Source organism: Dromiciops gliroides, chromosome 2 (genome assembly GCF_019393635.1).
Source record: "Dromiciops gliroides isolate mDroGli1 chromosome 2, mDroGli1.pri, whole genome shotgun sequence".
NCBI lineage: Eukaryota > Metazoa > Chordata > Mammalia > Microbiotheria > Microbiotheriidae > Dromiciops > Dromiciops gliroides.
Genome location: NC_057862.1, coordinates 306351291 through 306374663, shown reverse-complemented (window position 1 = coordinate 306374663; position 23373 = coordinate 306351291). Strand labels below are relative to the sequence as shown.

Sequence of the window (23373 nt, the reverse complement as noted above, 5' to 3'; positions counted from 1 at the left end):
TTTCAGGCAGAGATTGGATAATCACTTCTCAGATGTTATTTAGTTGGGACTCCTTTTCAGGCTGTACTAGATAGTGTCTCAGCTATCTTCCAGCTTTAAAATTCTGTGAATCTTACTGAAGTAGAAATAAAAAATCTTTCCTTTGTTGAAACAACTATACTTGTTCTGGATTTTGACTTGGTTGTTTGAAGTAGAGATGGTAGCCATTATTGCTAATGAGGCATGTTTGGCAACTACAGTTTTTTTCCCTCCTAGCGAAAAGCCAGTGATAACTAGGTAATTTACATCTCTCTGATTTATTAGCCACTCTGACCACAGTTGCAAAGAACCTTATGAACCAACTGCTTGATTTTATTCTCTTAAGTATGGAAAAAGATCAAATGTATAATTTTATATTATCATATCCACCCATTTACCTGCATTATCTTGCCATTTGCCTTGATATGCTGTCTTCCTTCTCCCTACCTGGAACAGTATCCTTTGGACTAGCCTTCCAGAAATCATGTAGGTAATGCATTCCGCTTTGGAACACATGCCCTATGGCTCTCCAACCATCTCCTCACCAGCTATTGTGCCACCAGGATCAGAAATTATGCCCAGGAACTATTCCTAGAGGACTTAAACATTTTCTTTTTAAAAAAATTTTATTGATTTAGAATTTTTATTTTCCCAAAATTACATGTAAAAGCAAATTTTGACATTAATTTTTAAAAACTTTGCGTTCAAAATTCTCTTCCTCCGTTCCCCCCCATAAGAACTCAAACAGTTCCGTATAAGTTATACATGAGTAGTGATGCAAAACATTTCCATATTAGCTAGTTTACGAAAGAAAACAGACAAAAACAAAACTTCAGATAAAGGAACTAACAAAAAATTATGCTTAAGTCTGTATTCAGATACCATCAGTTCTTTCTCTGTAGATGGGTTTGTATTTTTCATGAGTGCTTCAGAGTTGCCTTGGATCATTGCGTTGCTGAAAATAACCTAGTCATTTACAGCTGATCATCTTACAATATTGCTGTTATTTTGTATATGGTACATTTCACTCTTCATCAGCTCATGTAAGTCTTTTCAGGTTTTTCTGATAGCATCCTGCTCATTATTTTTTAAATAGTAAACTACATTTATATAGTACTTTAAAGAGAGATTTCCTTATGATAAATTCATGAGGTTTATTATTGCAACAACAGTAATAGATAACATTTATATAGTACCTTATATCTGACAAAGAATTTTCTTTACAATAGCCCAGCAAAGTGAGTGCCATACCTTTTTATCATCATCAGTCAGCTGTCATCAGTCAATCCTCATCAGTCAATCCTCATCTTCATCCAGTCATCATCAATCATTCATTCATTCATTCATTCATTCATTCATTCATTCATTCAATCAATCCATTATCACTATTCTCATCATCTTACATTGCTCTTGCCTCTTTCAAAATTTTTTTCAGTTACTATTGCTAACTGTGTTTCCCTCCATCCTATTCCCTTCCCATGATATTTACTCTCTTTTCTCTCTTATTTTTTGGTGAGGCAATTGGGGTTAAGTGACTTGCCTACAGCTAGTAAGTGTTAAGAGTTTGAGGCCAGATTTGAACTCAGGTCCTCTTGACTCCAGTGCTGGTGCTCTATCCACTGTGCCACCTAGTTGCCCCCTATTTTCTGTCTTCTTTAATCCTATCCCTCCTCAAAAGTGTTTTGCTTCTGACTGCCTCCTCCCCCAATCTGCCCTCCCTTCTTTCATCCCTCCCCTCTTGTCCCCTTCCCCCCTTACTTTCCTGCAGGTTAGATAGATTACCCAATTGAGTGTGTATGTTATTCCCTCTTTGAGCCTATTCTGATGAGAGTAAGGCTCACTCACTCCCCTGTACCTCCCCCATCTTCCCCTCTACTCCATAAGTTTTTTCTTGCTTCTTTTATGTGAGGTACTTTACCCCATTCCACCTTTCCCTTTCCCTTTCTCCCAATGCATTCCTTTCTCACCCTTTAATTTAATTTTTTTTAAAGGACTTACACATTTTCACTTTGGAACTCCTACATTGGGACCCCAGTCCTGATTAATGGTTACTTCCATCTGTCTACTACTTTCAGTCCTGGCTTTAGCCATGATTGATTTCCTTGATGTAATAATATACACAGTTCTCATACCTTCCAGTTCTGGAGTCATAATCAAATCAATTCTGTGACTGTTACTGTAAAGGGTGATTCCATTCACAATCTCTGTAACTTTTCAAAGCAAAATATCCTTCCATTCTTCTATATGTTTGTCTCCCTCTCTCAAATCCCCAACCCTTGGAATGTAATTTCCTTAAGGCCATTGTCTTCACTTTTTTTTTTTTTTTTTGTGGGGCAATGGGGGTTAAGTGACTTGCTCAGGGTCACACAGCTAGTAAGTGTCAGGTGTCTGAGGCCGGATTTGAACTCAGGTACTCCGGAATCCAGGGTGGGTGCTTTATCCACTGTGCCACCTAGCCACCCCAATTGTCTTCACTTTTATATTTTATATCCCCAACACTTAGAGTGTCTGGTTACATAGTGTGTAATACTGTAAATGTTTTTTATTCATTGTTTTTGACTGGATGCAAAAAAGTTGGAATATGGGGAGAGATGGATGGTAACAAATTCTAAAAGGATTTAAATGGCCATTGTAAATTTTCACAACTAGGAAAGATATTTGCAAACAGATTATCTCTAGGAATAGCCAATTTTTGCCTAAACACTAAAAACAGGGAAGCCCAAATGTGTCTTGTAAGATAAGACTTGTGTACAATGAATTTTTTAATAGTCACCTGTTATATTTTGTTGAAATGTAGATACCATCTTAATTTTGGATTAACTTTGCTATCTTAGTTTTATAAAATGCTCTGGATCATTCATATGTTTTAGGGTTATGAAATGTAGCAGAGAAGGATCTACATTGATGTCCACACTCACTATTCCATTGTGATAGAGAATGAATATTAATGCTTAGGTAATAGTATCGGTTAGTACTTTGACAATGTTGTAAAAATGCACCTAAAAATTCTTACATCTTAGTTTTGACTTCCCTTGCAAAATCAGGCTCAGCTATTTTAATGTGTTTTCTTGTGCTTATAGAGTAGTAATGAGAAGTTCTTTTTTGTTTTTTGTTTGTTTTTGCAGGGCAATGAGGGTTAAGTGACTTGCCCAGGGTCACACAGCTAGTAAGTGTCAAGTGTCTGAGGCTGGATTTGAACTTAGGTCCTCCTGAATCTAGGGCAAGTGCTTTATCTACTGTGCCACTTAGCTGCCAGGCTCAACTATTTAAAAAAAAAATCTAACAACTTCCTTAGGTGAAGATTTCAGAAGCTGAATTCTACAGTAGACCATATACATCATTACCAGCAAACAGTGGAAAGATGTAGAGGATATAAAATCTCATTGTGTTTGTTTGATTGTAGAAAACACTTGGGTAAAGGACTGCCTTAAAGGTTTATTTCCAACAAGGTGCCTCTCATCCTTATTACAATGATTCTAGATTCCTTGAAAGATATAATAAAGACTTGTTTCATGACTCTCAGATCATAAATATTAGCAACATTTAACAAGGAGACATGCTTATTTATCAAAGATGTTTGTCACTGTCATGAGGGAAGAAACCCAGTGCAGAATCTGAGATGGACAGGATATGTTCCCTTTCCCCATGATAGTATACAGGTTGCATCAAGCTCTGGAATATTACAGAGACTCCTAGAAGAGTTTTGGAAGTATTAAAAAGTTTGGTCCAACCATTTGGTCAGATTGACATATAGTTAGATTAGCTCTGATCTTGTCATCAACAAGTGTTTTCATATTTAAAACTCTTAAATTCCCTTGTTTGATCATAAATTATAATATTTCCATCTTTCTACCTTCTACTGTGCTTTACTTTCCCTAAACTTATTCTTCATCCTCACTGCAATCTCCAGTCCCTATGCCCTCTCAGTATTTTCTTTTATATGAAATTATTAATTACATACATCTTTTAAAAATATTAAATATAGCATGATAATGCTAAAATTGTTCTGCTTGTCTTCCATTCCTTCTGACTTTCCCTTTGCTCTCTTCTCTGTGTATTTTTAATGTTTCATTGGCATTTTTTTAACCTCACTACTCATTGCCTTTTCATCTTTCTTTTGAACAAGTACAGCCAAACAGTAAATTGACACACATTGGCTGTGTTTGAAAAATGTAGCCTCATTTCCACCAAGAATTAGAAAGCATACTGCAGCTTCAGTTTTTTGGAGTCATGGTTGGCCATTACATTCATTTTTTGAGTTAAAAATTATTTTCCTTTACATTATTATAGTTTTATATATTGTACTAGTTTTTCTCAATTTATTCTGAATTAATTCATAAAGTCTTTTCAGGTTTCTTTGAATTAATCCCTTTTATAATAAACCCGTTCTTTTTGAAACTTGTAATAACATTTTAAAATTCTGAACTTGTCAGACAAAATGAACACTTCTGTATAAAAAGAGCAGAAAAATGGTTTATATATGTAACAAGAGTTATCTGCAATTCATCTTTTTGGTGTATTTTGGAACTTTCATCAATGACTGCCTTCCTTCACCTCTCCCATCCTCAAAAAAGCCCATCTTTGGAATAAGTGGAGTCAAACAAATTTATACATTGCTCATGTTCATGAGTGTGTAAGATTCATTCTGTACCTGTGGTCTTTCACTTCTGCCAAGAGGTGGGTAGCATGTTTCGCTAGTCTTCTGGAGTTGGGATTTGTCATTGCATCGATGACAAATCTTTAAAAGTTGTTGTCCTTTATAGTGTTGTAGTCATTGTATAAATTGTTCTTCTGTTCACTTCACTGCCCTCTGTCCAAATTTTTCTTTTTTTCTTTGTCCCTGCCTCTGTCTTTATGAAGAAGAACATGGGAAAGAAGAAGAATGTGATCAACACTGGAAATCTGTAATGGAGTGGTCTTATCCCACTCCTATGCTCCTCTCTTCACCGAGCCCCACATTCTGATCATTGGCACTTTCACTCCTTTTAATCCTCCTTTGTAGTCCATCCTCAAAGATGAGGTTCCTTTTTTTGTCTTGTGCCCATTTTTCTCTAACTCTACCTTCCTATTAATCGTACCCACCTGTCATCCCTGCTTGTTTTCCTCTTGATTTTAATATATTTCCACACCAACTTGTGTGTGTGTAAACTTTTGTATGTGCAACTTCCTTTTTCTTAATTAATAATAAGAGAGAACATCATAAAATGTCTGTTCCCTCCACCTTTTACTTGAGGCTTCTTCCTGAAATTTCTTCCTTATTTCTTTCCTAGTGTATTAACTCCCTTTTCTTTCTTTTGCAAACAACAAAAGAGAAAAAAAATCATCGCTAGGTCCTATGTTTGTCTTTATTCCCTCTCAGAAAAGGCTTTAATTTAAAACTCTGGGATTCTGAAAAATCTTATTTCTTTTTCACCTGTTAGAATATAAACACTTTATTGTTTAGCCCCTTCCAATTACACAAATTTATTTCACCTTTCTCAGTTTCTTTTGTCTCCTATGTTTTCATTTCAAAGATTCTACACAACCCTAGTCTTCTAGAGTTTTTGAAAATCTTTCTAGGTCCATTTTCCCCCATGAGATTACATTCGGTATTGCTGTTAAGTTATCTCTGATTCAAAGTCTTTTTCTGTTTTCTTTTTTTCTGTTTTCTTTTAGAATATTGTATTCCATGTTTACCTCTTTTGTTGTACCAGCTGCCACATATTGTGTGATCCTGAGTAGTTTCTTTTTACTTGAACTCTGTGTGCTTAGAGTATGTTTTTCTTTGATCTGGAAGTTCTGACATTGCTGATTTTTAATTTGGGTTTTCTTTCAGGAGGTAATCAGTTTATTCTATTTTAACTTTGCCTTCTGGGTTTAATAGATTAGTAGTTTCTTATGATTTCTTCAAATATGGTACCTAGCCTTTTTATATGATCATACTTTTTAGGGATTCTGATTCTTAAATGATCTTTCCTTGACCTATTATTCAGGTCAGTTTTATGGTAGTAGATATTTTACTAGTTCTTTCTAATTTTTCATTTTTTTTTCCATTTCTGATAAATTTTGTTTCATGGTGTCATCTAGTTTTATTTCTTCGTTTCTGTTTTTTAGCTCACTGAAAAAAGTTTTCTGCCTTCTGTTTTAAACTAATTGAACTATTTTTCCCTAATTTAATTAAAAAAAACTCTTCATTTTCTTCTGGGTACTCCTGTAATCCTTGTGAACAGGACATTCTTTTTCCTGACACTTTAATTATACTTGTTGGGGAGATACTCTTCTTGTTTTACCTCTTGGGCTTTTCTTAACCTATACTATTTCTTTATTGTATTTGGAGTATTCTCAGACTTGCTTTTATCTCTAGTCTTAGTTCCTGGGTTTAGACTTTGTTTCAGGGCCAGGCTTTTCCCCTTTGTGTATTTTTGTATGGAATAGACCTCTATCCCCTTTGTAGTATAGTTGCTGCTACTACTGCTTCGGGAGTTAACCCCGAGGAAAAATCAGGAGTCAGAGTCCCTTAGGCAGTTGGATGTTGGACATCACATCCCTCTGGCAATTCCTGTGGTGGCACTGGTGCCAAACTGTATTGGCTCTGCCTCTCCTTTGGATCCACCAATGTCTCGGAGAGGGAAAACCTGCTGCATGGGCAACAGCTTGTTTTCCATATTGATCCGCCCAGGCCAGCACCCTGGAGAGGACACTTCAGCTACTCCTCATGGGGTAGATACAACACGGGACTCGGCAGTTACCGGTTATAAGTCACTCAGGAGCTGTGGCTCCCGTATGGGACTGCACAGCCACACTGTGGCCTGTGGCTCTTCAAGGCGCTGATCCATGGTTGTCAGCGATTGGTGGAGGCCTACTACTACTACTACTACTACTACTACTACTACTACTACTACTACTACTACTACTACTACTACTACTACTACTACTACTACATTTATGGATGAGGTGGCTTCCACTAGAACCCACCTTTTTTTCAAACTACCTAGCTTTGGCTAGGTGGTGGGCCCTTTCTTGTTCTCTCTTCAGTTCGCATGAGTTTAATCATATCTGTGAAGATGACTCTCATATATTCTGTACCTAGTGTCTTTTTTGAGTTCTAGTAATATAAACCTGCAATTGAGGAGAGACAGTAGAGATTTAGGAGTCATTTGAAGAGGGATGGTGGTTCAACAAATGAGAATATATGTAGAGAGAAGAGGGCCCAGGACAGAGCATTCCTGCTTAATAAGTGGGAGAGATGGTTCTTGATCTAGCAGAGGTAATTAAGAGGGGACAATCAGATGGGTAGGTGAACAAAGCAGTGTCATTGTCAAAGGAAGGATCCATTAAGAGGGATTGGTTGACTTTTTTCAGAAGTTAAAAAAAATTATGGGGATTGAGAAAAGACCCAGTTGGGTTTAACAATTAAGAGATTATTTAGTAACCTCAGCAGTTTGTAGGATTGGAAGCCAGATTGTTGAAAAGTGAGAGAGAAGGGAGGAAATGGAGGCAACTATCCACATTATCCTTTCTTGGAGTTCTGTTATGAAAAGGAAGATAAAAGACAGGAACTTGTGACAGGGTTAAGTATAGGTTTTTAAATAATAGGGGAGATCCACGCATGTGATGGAAGGGAGCCCAGAGGACAAGGAAAGACTAAGAAATAAGAAGGCGTGATTGAGAGCGTCAAGTCCTGAAGGAACTGCAAATGTGCCTTTCCCCATAATGATTCAGTAGGAAAGAAACAAGCATTTATAAAGTGCCTACTGTATGCTAAAGTGTTTTACAGATATTCTCATTTGATTCTCCCAGTAGCTCTTTGAAGTAGGTACTATTACTAGGAAACTGAGTTAATTGATTAATTAAGGTTAATTAATTAATTGATTGCCCAGGATCACACACCTAGTTAAGTAAGTTTCTGAGTCTCTTTTGAACCTGGGTCTTCCTGACTCCAGGCTCAGGTCTCTATCTACTATGCCACCTAGTGGCCTTCCGCAGTATTTCATTAGGAAGGGAGAAGGCAAATGGGGGTTTTAGCAGAGCTTGTTGGTGGTAGGACCAGTAGGCAAAGGATTCAGATAGTCAACATATTCTAGACAGTTGCTGAGTAGCAGACCATTTGTGTCCAGAGCTCTATTTTGACAGGTGTTTTGTCTGCATCTTTTTGAACTTTTCATTCGGTCAGCTATTTAAGGGTCTTATGGTTAATGCTCAAAAACTTTTATTGACTTCAGTAATCTGAGGGTGGGACCATACACAAATACTTTTTAGACAATAGATGTGTCCTTAAAACCTTGATTTAAATTAGTTTTTATTAGTTAATTTCACATGCTCCTTTTATATAATGAAATGTTCTTTTGCATTGTGAATAATTACCCCAAATTGTGATGCCTTTTAGCAAATTTATGCTTTGGTCCACTGAGAAAGTAGAAATTATTATTCTCTTCCTTTAAACTAGCTGTAGCCTTTACCTGGAACTTGACAGTGTAGTTTATTGAACAGATAGCCATAAGCTGTGGGAAAAACTAGGTCAGGCTCTGTACTGCAAACATAAAGCTTCTACTACTGTTTTAAAGTAGAAAAAAAAGTTTGATTAAAATTTAGACTAAGTTTAGAATTTTTAGTTTGTAAAATGACTAAAACCATTGATTTCTATATCATATTGTAATTTAGTTGTAATTGCTTTTTGGCTAGCATACCAGTCTAATTCGGATTTCATTTAGTATATAATTTATAATCTTAGTGTTGCTTGAGGCTTACAATGGTTACACAGCTAGTTAAATATCAGAGGAGGCATCTGAACTTATTTTATTTCTTCTTGACTCAGAATTGCACAGTCACTTCACTATTCCATATAGTAGTATTGTGTTGACTATGGGCTAAATGCTATGAAGTTCAAGAGTATTACAGGGCTTTCTGGATGAGATGTATAAACATTCAAGAATTTGGTCTAACCAGACAGGAAAAAAGCAGGTGGGTAGAGAATGCCTTTTGATCATACTGAACTGTGGACAACTAAACATATAGTTCATCCTCATAATCCCCTCTGCTATGATAGAGGTCACTTTGCTAGGACTTTTTTGTTTGTTTTTAGTGAGGCAATTGGGGTTAAGTGACTTGCCCAGGGTCACACAGCTAGTAAGTGTTAAGTATCTGAGGCCGGATTTGAACTCAGGTACTCCTGACTCCAGGGCCAGTGCTCTGTCCACTGCGCCACCTAGCTGCCCCTAAGGACTTTTAAAGTTTAATCTGCATTATTAACATTTTCTACATAATTTTTTCTTTTTCCTTTTTCTTTTTTTGTGGGGTAATGAGGGTTAAGTGACTTGCCCAGGGTCACACAGCTAGTAAGTGTCAAGTGTCTGAGGTCGGATTTGAACTCAGGTTCTCCTGAATCTAGGGCTGGTGCTTTATCCCCTGTGCCACCTAGCTGCCCCCTTCTTCATCATTTTCTTAAATCTAGACAGTACAGTACATCAAACCCTGATTTGAGTTCTAAATGCTTACACTGAAAATTTAAAAGTCAGTGAGAACTGGTACAAGTCAACTCCTTGCCTAGGACTAGTTATTTAACCTTTCCTCATCTGTTTCCTCATCTTTGAGCATTAACCAAGTTCCCTTCTGGCTCTAAATCTTTTATTACATGACATTCTCCCTTTTAATGAAACCAAAAGATAAAAGGTTGCAGCTAATTGGAAAGATGGCTTGCAGTTTCTCAGAAAACAGAGTGGTTTGTAGAGATGTTTTTATTATGTGCCTCTAAAGGCAACAAGAAACATCATGGGCTTTTTGGTTTGCATGAGTTTTTTTACATTACTTATAGTGAAGATAAGTAAAAAGAATACCACTCAATTGAATGTAATCTTCTTGAGGGCAGGGACTTTTTTTATGGGTCTGTATACCTAGCACCTGGCAAAAAGCCTTGTGTTTTGTAACAATTGGAATGGTGCCACCTGCTGGAAAGCTACTGTAGGAAAGCTCCGCCATGAAGAGAAGGTATCTGAGGGCAAGCCTTGTGGTTAAGGTACTTGGCATCAGTAAGTGACATTTGCTCGTGGATACTGTCTATCAAGGCTACCAGCCAATCAACTTGAGGAGCCTCCCATTTCTGGGAGGAGGACACGAAGTAGGAAGTGGACGCTGGCAGAGGGCTTTTTCCTCTTTTGGGCAGGTCGGATTATGGGGTCTTTTAGAAGTAGTTAGATTTTTACCTTTCTCTCTGATCCTAATGCTCTTTTGTTTTTGTTTTTGTTTTTTTGGTGAGGCAGTTGGGGTTAAGTGACTTGCCCAGGGTCACACAACTAGTAAGTGTCAAGTGTCTTAGGCTGGATTTGAACTCAGGTCCTCCTGAATCCAGGGCTGGTGCTCTATCCACTGCGCCACCTAGCTGCTCCACTAATGCTCTTTAATAAATACTTAAACACTTAAATACTCTTGCTAAAACTTATAATTTATTGGCGACCACTCATTAGATTTTAGATAGTATAGCTAGAATTTTAGCCCCTTACAGTTTAGTAGTTGCTTATCAAAGTTGATTGCAGTTTGTGGCAACATGATATACAAGAAGAAATTCTATGAAGAACTTCTTAAATTTATTAAGGAATACTCAGTAAATTCATAGGAAAGGTGGACTGTGGAATTGACTGAGAAAAACATTGGAAAAGATGGTTCCCTTTAAGAAGGGTCAAAAGATGCTAGACGATGGCTAGTGGTAAACAACCCCCACCCCAAATGAATGACTATATCTTAAGCAAGGAAAAGGATAGTTATTAATGAGAAAATAATTTCTAAATCTGCTGTGTGTATAGCTAGAATAACTTGACTTATAGGATCATAGATTGAGAGCTGAAAAAGATCTTGTTAACATCAAAATCAACATTGAATTAGAAGAAAGGATAAAGATGAAACGACTACATTTAAACACACTATTGACACTGAAAAGTAGGAAATGGATGAAGGAAGACATACCAACTCTGACTATATCCTTTCCTAAAGAAGGTTAACCAGTATAAAGCAGTAGCTACACGGAAGCCCAGAAACTGTATTAACTATCACACATTTGCCAAGAAGTGAGATTTCAGCTAAAGGCAACAACCCTAAATTAGAATATAAACTAATTTACGTAATGTTTCTAGTGCTTTTTTCATGCGTTTCATTTTGACAAAACAGAGTTCCTAACAAACACTCAGACTCTTTGAAGTATATTTCTCCAGAAAGTTATGGAAAAACAACTTAATTTGACCCATTTGTGTAGGAACATGTGGAAGATTGAGGACTCTCATGAAACAGATTAGCAATGGAGGGGAAAAATGAGTTTGCAGAAAATGTATTTGAGATTCAGTTAAAAGCCAGGTCATTACAGTAACATTTAAATGCGAAACTTTAAGGACAACTAACAGAGAAAAAACAGGACAGATTTTTTTATAATAAAATATTCTTTGTCAGTGGCAATGGAGACAATCATATTTGAACTCTCAGTTTGCAATATGCCTTATGAAATAGAAATGACACTGAAAATAAAAAAAATTACTACTGGAGCAGCCATAAGAAATCCATCCTGAAGGTACCAGTTTTGAAAGCACTTGAAATATCTATTTTAAAGATCTGTGAAAGATGAAAATACTGAATGGTATGAAATGAATGAATGGAATTGAATGCAAAATTGAATTCCTTTATTTGTTTCTCTAAAGAGAATGTATAAGTTGTTCTTCAATTTTTCTAGGAAAAAAATCATTGGTGCCATTTGTGTGCTTTCTCATCTTTCATTCTAAATGGGCTTAATTTACACACTTATGGAGGGCATCCTTAATAAAAGATGCTTAACAGATTCTTATTAACATCTTTTCTCTTGTCACCTAGATTCCCTCTATATTCCTGTCCCTCTGCCTCCCAGAGGACCATCCTTTATGTCAAATAATTTTTTTTGTTTTTGTTTTTGTTTTTTTGCGGGGCAATGGAGGTTAAGTGACTTGCCCAGGGTCACACAGCTAGTATGTGTCAAGCGTCTGAGGTCAGATTTGAACTCAGGTACTCCTGAATCCAGGGCCGGTGCTTTATCCACTGTGCCACCTAGCTGCTCCCCAAATAATTTTTTTAAAATGAAAAAGAAGAGAAAAAGTTCAATGAAATCAAGACATAAAAATCTGACGTCATATCCTACACCTGTGGACCCCTGCCTCTTCAAAGGAATGGGAAGGTTGTTGAAAAAATTTCTAAGTCGCAGGGTTAGACGAAGAAAAACCAGTCTCCAAGCCGTAGAAAATAAGTTTGTTGAGCGAGGGATCCTGTCTCACAGTAAGTTGGTGTCAGGTCTAGGACCCAAAGACCCAAAGCCTCAGGATCCACAGATATTTATACACTATGACTTCTCCCACAAATTAACATAATTTCAGGGGTGCAAATACAATAAGTAAGGAATAGGAAGTCATACATTGGGCAATCACTTGCCATTCTATATATCCTACTTAAAATAGCCCTGTTACTAAGTAACAGGCTGGTAACATAAGAAGCCATTCACTGGATTTTGTCTTTGCTATCTTGGATGTAGCTTCTCTGGCCTGTCTTTCTCGGAGTTGTATCTCAGCATCAAGACTTGCCACCATATTGCTTAAGCTTGGCTTTCCAACTTCTCTCCCACTCTGATTGGTCCCTTAGCTCAGAAGTTACTATTTTAGGTATCTGACCTTTAAACTGATTGGTAGCTATACCTAACCACAGTTGGAAGTCAGATAGTTGAATCTTTGGTCAAGCTTGTAGAGTAGACAAGTTAGCATTTGCCTTAGCTCCTTTCAATATCTATCTTATACTTAAGTTTAGCAAAGTATGTCTAAATATAATAACTCTTTAAGTTAATAAAGAATATCTAATTTTTTTAAACTACCAAAGGATTTCTAAATATTTTAGCTCTTAATTTGTAGTCTATAAATTGATTAGTAGTACTATAGTTAAATTACTTTTATTCTAAGGGGTAGGGAAAATCTCACTTCACGGGGTGTCTTCTCATATGTCCTCTTTGGGGCCAAGCTTGTGCTTTATAATTTCACAACATTAATTTTTTATTGTTTTGGGGTTATTTTACATTGTTGTGACCATTGCATATATTGTTTTCCTCTTTTTACTTAACTTGCATAATTTAGTGAAAGTCTTTCCATGCTTTTCTGTATTCACTTGATAAAAATAAAACTATTAAAGCTTAAAACAACATTAAGACTTTTGGGATTTCCTGAATAAGGGAAAATAGGCATTTATAAACAGTTTTCTGGAGTAGATATCCTTATAGTCACACTTAACTGAAGAATTTAGAAAACACAGATAGACTTGGTATATGGTTTTCTTGGTTATAATAAGGCATTTGACAACTTACCTATCTTCATCGTATATCTTAAAATCATACAGGAGTCTAATTTAGGTGAAGCATCAGAAAACTGTTCATTAATCCTCTGATCATCAGTATTTCTTTTTCTTTTTTTTGTGGGGCAATGGGGGTTAAATGACTTGCCCAGGGTCACACAGCTAGCAAGTGTCAAGTGTCTGAGGCCAGATTTGAACTCAGGTCCTCCTGAATCCAAGGCTGGTGCTTTATTCACTGTGCCACCTAGCTGCCCCTGATCATCAGTATTTTAAGGTAATAAAACACGCCAAAGATGTTTGCTATTGTCATGGAGGATGTTTAGCACAGAGTTCACGTGGAAGGAGGGATAACATTGTATTGATTATATTAAGCCCCCAAATAGATTTGATGAGGTCAGCAAACACACAAAAGAAAATCCAATGCAAGAAAAACCAAGGGGCTGAAGGATACCTATTATCTAGATTATATATAGTTGGATGAACAACCCATTAAGACAAAAACTTCAGATGGATGGAACATAGCTGAATTAGAGAAAAAAGTGTCTTATATTACATTTTGGATTTTGTACAGTGTTTCCAACTATCCCAGGCTATTCCCTAACAGAAAAATTCATCCTTTTTAAACATATTTTTTATCATGAGTTTTAAAGGCATCAACAAAGTTGAACATTTCCATTTACAAAGGGGATTGCACTCGCAATTGCTACTCTTTTTTTAAAGTACAAAAACTTTAACCAGCACAGTCTTTCCTGTCTATGTGCTCTCCTGAACTTCCTTCTTGTATATTTCCCTCCCCTCTCCTGGAAGCATGTTTCATTATCAGTCTTCTGGAGTTGTGACTGGTCTTGTCTTTGAAAATTTTCCTTTACATTGTTGTCAGCGTATACATTTTCCTTCTCATTCTGCTTATCGTACAAGTCTTCATAGGGTTGTCTGAATCCATGCCATTAGTAATTTCTTATGTGGCAATAATATCCTATTCCATCCATATTTAATTTGTTCAGTGATTTCTGCAATTGATGGATACTCCCATAGTTCCTTGCTATAACAAAAAATAGTGCTGTAAGTATTTTTAGGCATATAGCTCTTTTCTTTCTGTCTTTGACTTGTTTAGAAGTCCAGCTATCCCAAGCTATTCCCTAACATGGTTGGGAAGACTACCCAGAATTCTAAGACTAAGTGGTATCATTAAGTCAAAGAGTTTTACAGTTTATAGTTTTGAACTATAATTCCAAATTGCTTTCAAGAACAGTTGGAATGATGAATGATTTGTTCAGAGGTTTACTAAGCATTAAACCTGCCTGTCTTCTCCAACAGGTATAATTTTCCTTTTTTATGGTCATTTTTGATAAATCTTATGAAATAGAAATGACACTGAAAATAAAAAAAATTACTACTGGAGCAGCCATAAGAAATCCATCCTGAAGGTACCAGTTTTGAAAGCACTTGAAATATCTATTTTAAAGATCTGTGAAAGATGAAAATACTGAATGGTATGAAATGAATGAATGGAATTGAATGCAACATTGAATTCCTTCTTAAATTTATTAAGGAATACTCAGTAAATTCATAGGAAAGGTGGACTGTGGAATTGACTGAGAAAAACATTGGAAAAGATGGTTCCCTTTAAGAAGGGTCAAAAGATGCTAGTATATATAATAGTGAACGACATAACATCACAATCTCCAAAGAGCCAAAATTTACAGGTGATCCAAAACACTATAGAGATATGATTGGTGAGTATATGCAATAGCATATTAGCAGTGATGACTTGAATGCAAGAGATATCTAGGATGTAAGATGGGGGAAATTCCTGTAGAGAGACTGAGGAATAACCAGAGCACTGCATTGATATCCAATTACTCTGAGCTGGGCCTGACTCAGGCTAGTTCCTTGGTATTTTATGTTTGATATTGGAATGAAATGAGACACTCATAGGGAATTCAACAGTTAACAAAAAGCTACTTATTTAGCCATAGCAAGAGGATACTCAACAAGTATGTGCATCGAAGACCCCAACTTGATTTAGCTGATCCAAGCTCCTCCCCTGCCTCTGTTCTCTAGCCAAGTATCAGAATGTGCCTGGAGCGCCTCATGGCTCTTTTGTACCCCAGTACAAGGATTTGATGTTAGCCTTAGCCTTTAGTTTTCTGGGCCAATCAAGTCTTGAGGATGGCTCTTTTTAAGGAAAACGTAGCCTAAATTTTATGGGTAGCTAGGTGTTGAGGTGAATAAAGTGCCAGGCCTGGAGTCAGGAAAATTCATCGTCCTGAGTTCAACCTCAGACACTTATTAGCTGTGTGATCTTGGGCAAATCACTTAACCCTGTTAATCTTAGTTTCCTTATCTGTAAATGAGCTGGAAAAGGAAATGGCAGAGCACTTCAGCATCTCTGCCAAGAAAACTCCAAATGGGGTCACAAAGAGTCTGACATGACAGAAAAATGACCGAAGCCTAAGTTACATGGGGCAAGAGAAGTATGGAGGAGAGAGAGAGAGAATGAATGTGTGTGTGTGTGTGTGTGTATGTGTGTGTGTGTGTGTGTAGTTTAGGATATCTCTCCCATCACAACATGGATAGGAAAAAGGGTAGAACTTAGGTGGAGAATTTATTAGAACATATAGGTGTGAGGTGAATAGAAGGTGGGAGTTAGTTGTAAAATAATTAAGTCATTGAAATATAAATGTTAGAGATTCACAAACAATTGTTCCTTTTTTTTTTTAAGTGAGGCAATTGGGGTTAAGTGACTTGCCCAGGGTCACACAGCTAGTAAGTGTTAAGTATCTGAGGCCGGATTTGAACTCAGGTACTCCTGACTTCAGGGCCGGTGCTCTATCCACTGCGCCACCTAGCTGCCCCAATTGTTCATTTTTTAATGATTGAAAAATGGGTGGTAAGGTACTCAGTGTTGGCTAAGGAAAGTATTATGCCAAAAAAGGATATAAAACTGCTTGCTGATTACCAAGACTGGAAAATTATCAGGGACCAGATATGAGTTTCTCAATAGCTAGGAAATTCTCCATGAAAAGTCAACCAACATGACATAAAGAGAAATCTTCAGTGCTTAAAAAGGTAACATTTCATCTGTATGGCTAAATCTTCAGATGCAAATTAAAATTATTCTCTGCCTAGCTAGTTTCATGAGTTGTTCCAAAACAGTTTATTACCTAATAGTTAACTTTCTGTTGGTAGACTTTTTTGAATTAGGTAGTTTTGGACTTCTGAGGACTGTAAATTTGTAGTCTTGTATTCAAAACATTTAAAACATAATTATCAGCAAACATTAACATTTCAGTATGCAAAAAAATGAGAAAAAAAATCTATATGAAACTGTGAACTTATATTAAATACAGTTTTGAAAAATAAGTTTACACTAAATTTTACCCAAATGCCCTACTTGTCTTTGTACCCTACTACTCAGTTCATTCCTAGATTAATACTGGACCTGTGAGAGCTTTTTTTGCTCTGCAAACATACCTTGTGGGGCTCCAGGATCATCTCCCATGCCAATGAGTTAGCAGAGTAGGACTTTTAGCTTTATTTATGACCATGGAAAGATTGCTTTGCTACTCTGTTTATTTCCTTAACTGTAAAATGTCCACTTCAGTTGCTAACTCCTGTTTTTTATTTTTTTTTGAGGAAAGAACTTTGGAAACCTTGAAGTGATGAGGAAATTTGAGTTGTAGTAGAGAGAAGTGAAGTAAAGTCATACCTCAGAGATATATATCTAAGTGAACATATGGGAATGTTGAATTCTACAGGATCAGATAAAAGATTATCACATTTTCTTTTAAGAAGGGAACTGGAGAATTTTCCGGGACAACCTCTTCATTCTGTACATTATTAGTCCAGATGGGTGATCTTAGCAGTCACCCATCTGCTTTTATAGTCTTAAAATTGTCTCAGTGTTGAGTGACTTGCCCATGGTCATTCACCTAGTATGTTATCAAAGGCAGAACACAGGTCTTCTGATGCTAAGGCCAGCCATCTAGTCACTATGCCATACTTATTTGACTTATAGGCATAAATATATTTTATATAGAGATGAAGAAATTACTTCACTAACCTTGTTAGCCTTCCTGATTTTTTTCTCCTTTCAAATTTTCTGTATGATAATCCTTTTAAAGTACTACTTTAGTGTTCCTTTGTTAAAAACCAGTTATTACCATGTTTGTACAGTATTGTCAAACTTCTTGCTTCCTGCCTTTTAAGATCCTCCATAATCTGTCCTTATTCTACTTGTCCAACCTCATTTACTATAAATTTTCTCTCACAATTTTCCACTCTAGTTAGTCTGTTCTGTTTACTCTCCCACATTTGTTTATTCTTTTCTCTTTACCTTTGTTTCTGATGTTTCTTTTTAACCTGGATTGCTTACTTATCCTTTATGATCTGGCTTAATTCTTTATCTCTTACAGGAAGACTTAACATAACTTTGGCCCATAGAGTTCTTTCTACTCTCAGCACTATACTATCAAACAGTTTTACACTTAATTATAAATGGTCTCATGTAGCTTGCTAATTGATTTCATGTTCATTAGCTTTGTCTTCTGAGCTAGATAGATTATAAGGTTCTTGTGGGCAGGGTCTATGTCATATTTATTTTATGTTACCCACTGTGTATAACACAGTATTGATGCTGAAGTTGTTACTTAATAAATGCCTGCCTTAACTGGAGAGGAGGAGAACCCAGTTAGGATGTTGTGATCTCCCCTGACTTCCAGGGTTAGGATAAGCAGTGGATAGGTAAGGGACCTTGTTGAGACTAAAATTAGAGCAAGAAGTATATGTTCTTGTTTTGTAACCTTTTTGTATATTCCTGATGGTGACTGGTGTTGTGTAGCTTGACATGTTCAACATTTTCTCCAGGCTTTTCAGTTCATATCTTAAACAAACAAACAAACAAAAATACTCTCTTTAAGCAGGAATTATAAACACTCTGTAATTTCTAGACAGAATCCTGGTACTAATCCTCTTTGCACTGGTTGCCCTTTCCATTAGAGCTCGGGCAAGTCGATTGCCTATTTTAGTGACTGCCAAACTTAGAGCGTTCTCCATAAAAGTCATTCTGTTTTCTCCCTCAACACTCTCTTTTTCCTTACAGGTGTGAGGGGAACAGTTTAGGGAGAGCTGCTACCAGTATACCCATGGGGAAGGATAACAGTAGGAGTAGCACTGCGAAGACTTTTAGCTTCTGTGGTGAATACCAGCTGTGCTGCTATTCCACATAGGTATGGGAAAGCAGAACCAGGATCTTTTGTCCTCTGTTTGGGCACCTCCCACTATGGCCAAAATTGGGAGCAGGTTCATGGAAACAGGAGCTAAATCTTGAAACATCTATAATGAGGGTGTTTTAGATAGTTAGGCCTGGGGGTAGGTCGCAAACTTGGGACTGGACAACTTCCTGTTTATCCAGGCATGATGGGTTCACTGCTTTGATTCCTAATAACGGTGTGGTCTTAGGGAACATCTAATCCACATCAAGGATACTGGCCACCATAAACTTCCACCCTCTCTTGATCCTTTCCCCTTCGATTTAGGCCCCCATGAAGATCAGAAGAAGGGGAGATGAGTGAAGGGATTATGGGAACAGCAGTGTTCTTCTCTCTTAATATTCTATACTTTCCCGTTCCCAAAGGTATTGTGATAGTGTTTCCTTACCATACACAGCTTATGTTGCTGGGTAGGCTCTTAATTCCCACTGCCTTTGCTTGTCTGCTGTGGGTCTTGACCCTTTGACTAGGCCATCACCCATCATGGTGAAGAGGGAAAGATGTCTGGAATAACACCTGTATGTGGACAGGGATGGTGGTGGTAGAGGAGAGAAAGAGGTACATGCAGAAAGGTATTAGACTCTTTTCCTCTCTGCAAGCTCCCCATTCTTAAGTTCCTAGATTAACCATGGGATAATAGTTAAAATAGGAAATATCATTCATAGGAATGTCCCTCAAGTTGGTGTCTTGGGGTTTCTATTTCTTCTCTCTTTTGCCACTCCCCCGAATTAGAGGAGTCTTCCTATCTTTTGTCTAAGGTGCAAAAATTATTAGAGTATAGCTCTGCTACTTCCCACTCCCCAACTCTCCTTAAGTTCCCCCTGTGCATATGCCAGGCTTTGGACTTCTGTGATCATTTTAGTAACTACTATGTTTAAAGTACTGTACTAGACTTATTTGTCATTCAATTGTTTTCAGTCTTGTCCTACTCTTTATGACCCCTTTTGGGATTTTCTTGGCAAAGTTTGCCATTTCTTTTTCAGCTCATTTTACAGATGAGGAAACTGAAGCAAACAGGGTTAAGTGACTTGTTCAGGGTCACACAGCTAGTAAGTGTCTGAGGCCAGATTTGAATTGAGGAAGATGTCTTCCTGACTTCAAGTCAACACTCTATTCATATGTACCTGATGTAAAAAAGGGCAGGATATTTTTGTTAGATAAAATATTATCACAGTCATGACTCTAAATAGTAATTCTTTTTTTTATTTGTAATAAAGTATTTTATTTTTTTCCTGTTACATGTAAAGATAGTTCTCAACTTTTGTTTATACAAGCTTTCCAATTTCAGATTTTTCTCCCTCCCTCGCCTCCCTCCCCCCTCCCCTAGACAGCAGGTAATCTGATATAGGTTTTATATAATACATAATATATAAATAATTAATATTATTATAATATATTAATAGTATTAATAGTATTTACATAATATTATATAAATATTATTGATATTTTATAACAACATTAAGCATATTTCTGCATTAGTCATGTTATAAGAGAAAAATCAGAGCAATGACAAAAAACCTCAAAGTAGAAAAACAACAGCACCAAAGACAAAAGAAATAGTATGGTTCATTCAGCATCTATACTCCACAGTCCTTTTTTTTTTTTTTCCTGGATTTGGAGAGGAAATCCTCTTCTATCACGAGTTCCCTGGAACTCTCTTCTGTACCATTGCATTGGTGAGAAGAATATAGTCCATCACATTAGATCAACATACAATGTTGATGATACTATGTACAGTGTTCTTCTGGTTCTGGTCATCTCACTCATCATCAGCTCACACAAGACCCTCCACGTTTCTCTGAACTCCTCCTGCTCATCGTTTCTTACAGCACAATAGTATTCCATTGTATTTATATACCACAACTTGTCCAGCCATTCCCCAATTGATGGGCATCCCCATAACTTCCAATTCCTTGCCACCACGTAAAGAGCAGCTATAAATATTTTTGTACATATGGGTCCCTCTCCCCTTTCCATGATTTCTTTGGGAAAAAGACCCAAAAGTGGCATTGCTGGGTCAAAGGGTATGCACAGCTTTATAGCCTTTTGGGCATAATTCCAAATTGTTCTCCAGAATGGTTGGATCAGTTCATAGCTCCACCAACAATGCATTAGTGTTCCAATTTTCCCACAGCTTCTCCAACATTTATTATTTTCCTTCTAAATAGTAATTCTAGCAATAAACATGTACCACACAGAAGGAAAGGTATACTTTTTTGGGGAGGGCAGGGCAATGGGGGTTAAGTTACTTGCCCAGGGTCACACAGCTAGTAAATGTCAAGTGTCCGAGGTCAGATCTGAACTCAGGTCCTCCTGAATCCAGGGCTGGTGCTTTATCCACTGCACCACCTAGCTGCCCCAGGAAAGGTATACATTTTGAAGTGCAACAAACCATTATAAAGAATTAGTGCCTTCTGGTTTATAATGCTTTAGCAAATGCTGAGAAGTCCCCATTAGATTTTTACAGTATCTCTGTTTATTCCATCATTCTCCTATAATTTAACCTATGGTTTATTCTTTGAAGTCTGTCAGAATCAACAAACTTCCTTCTGACATATTTATTTCTGAGGATACCACTATGGCCCCAGTCATTTGATTCATAAATTAAGTCATCCTTTATTCTTCCTTTTCTCTCATCCTTTCCTCCTTCCCTCTATCAAAATAGTTGCCAAATTTTTCTCATTTTATTTCAACATCTCTAAAAAAACCTTTCTTCTTTCAAATAGCCTTTATCTTAGTTCAGGCTTTTATCACCTCTTGTCTGATCCACTGTTATCCTCTTAAAGTGCTTCCAGGATATCCTCTTCTTTCTTTCTGTCTTCCACACAGGATAATCTTCCCAAGGCACAAGTCTGGTCATATTTTACTCCTGTGCTTAAAAATCTTCATTGACTTCCTCTGTTGCCTGTGGTAATGGTCCTGGGAGCCCTGAGAGGTTAAATCACTTGCTCAGAGTCACATGGCCAATATATGTCAGAAATGGAACTTAGAACTTCAGTCAGAAGGACCTGAGTTTATCTGGTTCTCTGTATTACCTACCTATTAAACTCATCATTTTATTATTTTATTTTTTGTGGGGCAATGAGGGTTAAGTGACTTGCCCAGGGTCACACAGCTAGTAAGTGTCAAGTATCTGAGGCTGGATTTGAACTCAGGTCCTCCTGACTCCAGGGCCGGTGCTCTTATCCACTGTACCACCTAGCTGCCCCCATCATATTTTTTTTTAAGTGAGGCAATTGGGGTTAAGTGACTTGCCCAGGGTCACACAGCTAGTAAATGTTAAGTGTCTGAGGTCGGATTTGAACTCAGGTACTCCTGACTCCAGGGCTGGTGCTCTATCCACTGTGCCACCTAGCTGCCCCCATATTATTTTTTAAAATGCTCTAATGAAGTATTCACTTATAAAATTTGTTCCTTCTCAAAAACTGCTACTTTCATAAGAATGTATGCTCTTGCAGCGCAGGGACTGTCTTTGTATCCCCAGTGCTCCTGGAGCAAAGTAGGAGTCTAGTCAGTGTTGGTTGATTAACATTATTAGCTTCAGTCCCTGCCAGTCACCATCCACTGCATCATTTGTTGGGTACATAGAAATTTCAAAAGAGAATTATTTGAATATCAAGATTAAAATGAAGTCATTGAATATTTTCACAACAATAACCTTTATGACCTTGGTTCAAACTTTGAAGTGAAGGATATGTCCTATTGTGGTATCATATAATTTTGTTGGAAAAATGCCTTCCAAAAATCAACTTGATTTATTCTTTTTTTTTGGGGGGGAGGACAGGGCAACAAGGGTTAAGTGACTTGCCCAAGGTCACATAGCTAGTAAGTGTCAAGTGTCTGAGGCTGGATTTGAACTCAGGTCCTCCTGAATCCAGGACCGGTGCTCTATCCACTGTACCACCTAGCTGCCCCTTTTCAGTTTCTTTTGCAGAATAGAGCATGCAGCCTCCTAAGACTCCTACCCTGCACAGAGTTATGTGTTCTGGTCAAATTCCGAGCTGTATATACATTTCTACACATTTACCAACAGCTATAGCTGTTAGAGATCACAGCAATGCCCATAGATTCTATCAGAACAAGGTGGGCATGGCTAGCACTTGTTCACTAGCATGCATTTAGTCAGGTGTGGGGTGTTAGATTTGCCCACTAAAACTCAGCAGACTAGCCAGGAACTTCATTAATTACCATGGCTCCCTAGCCATTTGAGCTAACCAGATTTGTGGGATTTACTCATTTGACAGCGACAACCATGTCTTAGAAATCCTCATTTATTAGAATAAGCTTATAGACTTTTAACTTTTTTTTACTTTAATTTCTTGAATGTTGAGGCAGTATTTTTCAGACTTTTAATAGAAGTCCATTAAAAATCTTAAACCAAAAAATAAGTGCTTTAAAAGGCTTTTAAAAATAATTTTGTACTTTGAAGTTTTTTTCCCCCAGCTTAATCATCCACATGTTTAAACAGGCAGTTCAGGATGTTTGGGAAATAATTATCTGTTGAAAGACATGTTTATGAACATGGCTTTACTTCCTTACAATTTTAGTGTTCCTCCTGGGGGTTATAAATTGTGAGTATAATAGACTTTTGGAAACCACACCGTATGATGCTTCTTGCTTACCTGAACTTTGAGTGATAAGTGTAACTTGCTTTTATTTCTAAAAGTTTCATTCTGGACTACTAGAAACAAAGGTGCATGTGTGACAAATTGACCTTTGTCTTCTACCAGCTTTTTTATAGTTTAAGCAGGATAATCAAAGTTGC

The 23373-nt window shown here is 37.1% G+C and overlaps 1 protein-coding gene across 4 annotated transcripts in view; it reads left to right on the top strand.

Moving 5' to 3' along the window:
- Nucleotides 1-23373, top strand: part of FAM13B (family with sequence similarity 13 member B) — a 131822-nt gene that overhangs the window by 25971 nt on the left and 82478 nt on the right. The gene's annotated exons all lie outside the window — the stretch shown is intronic.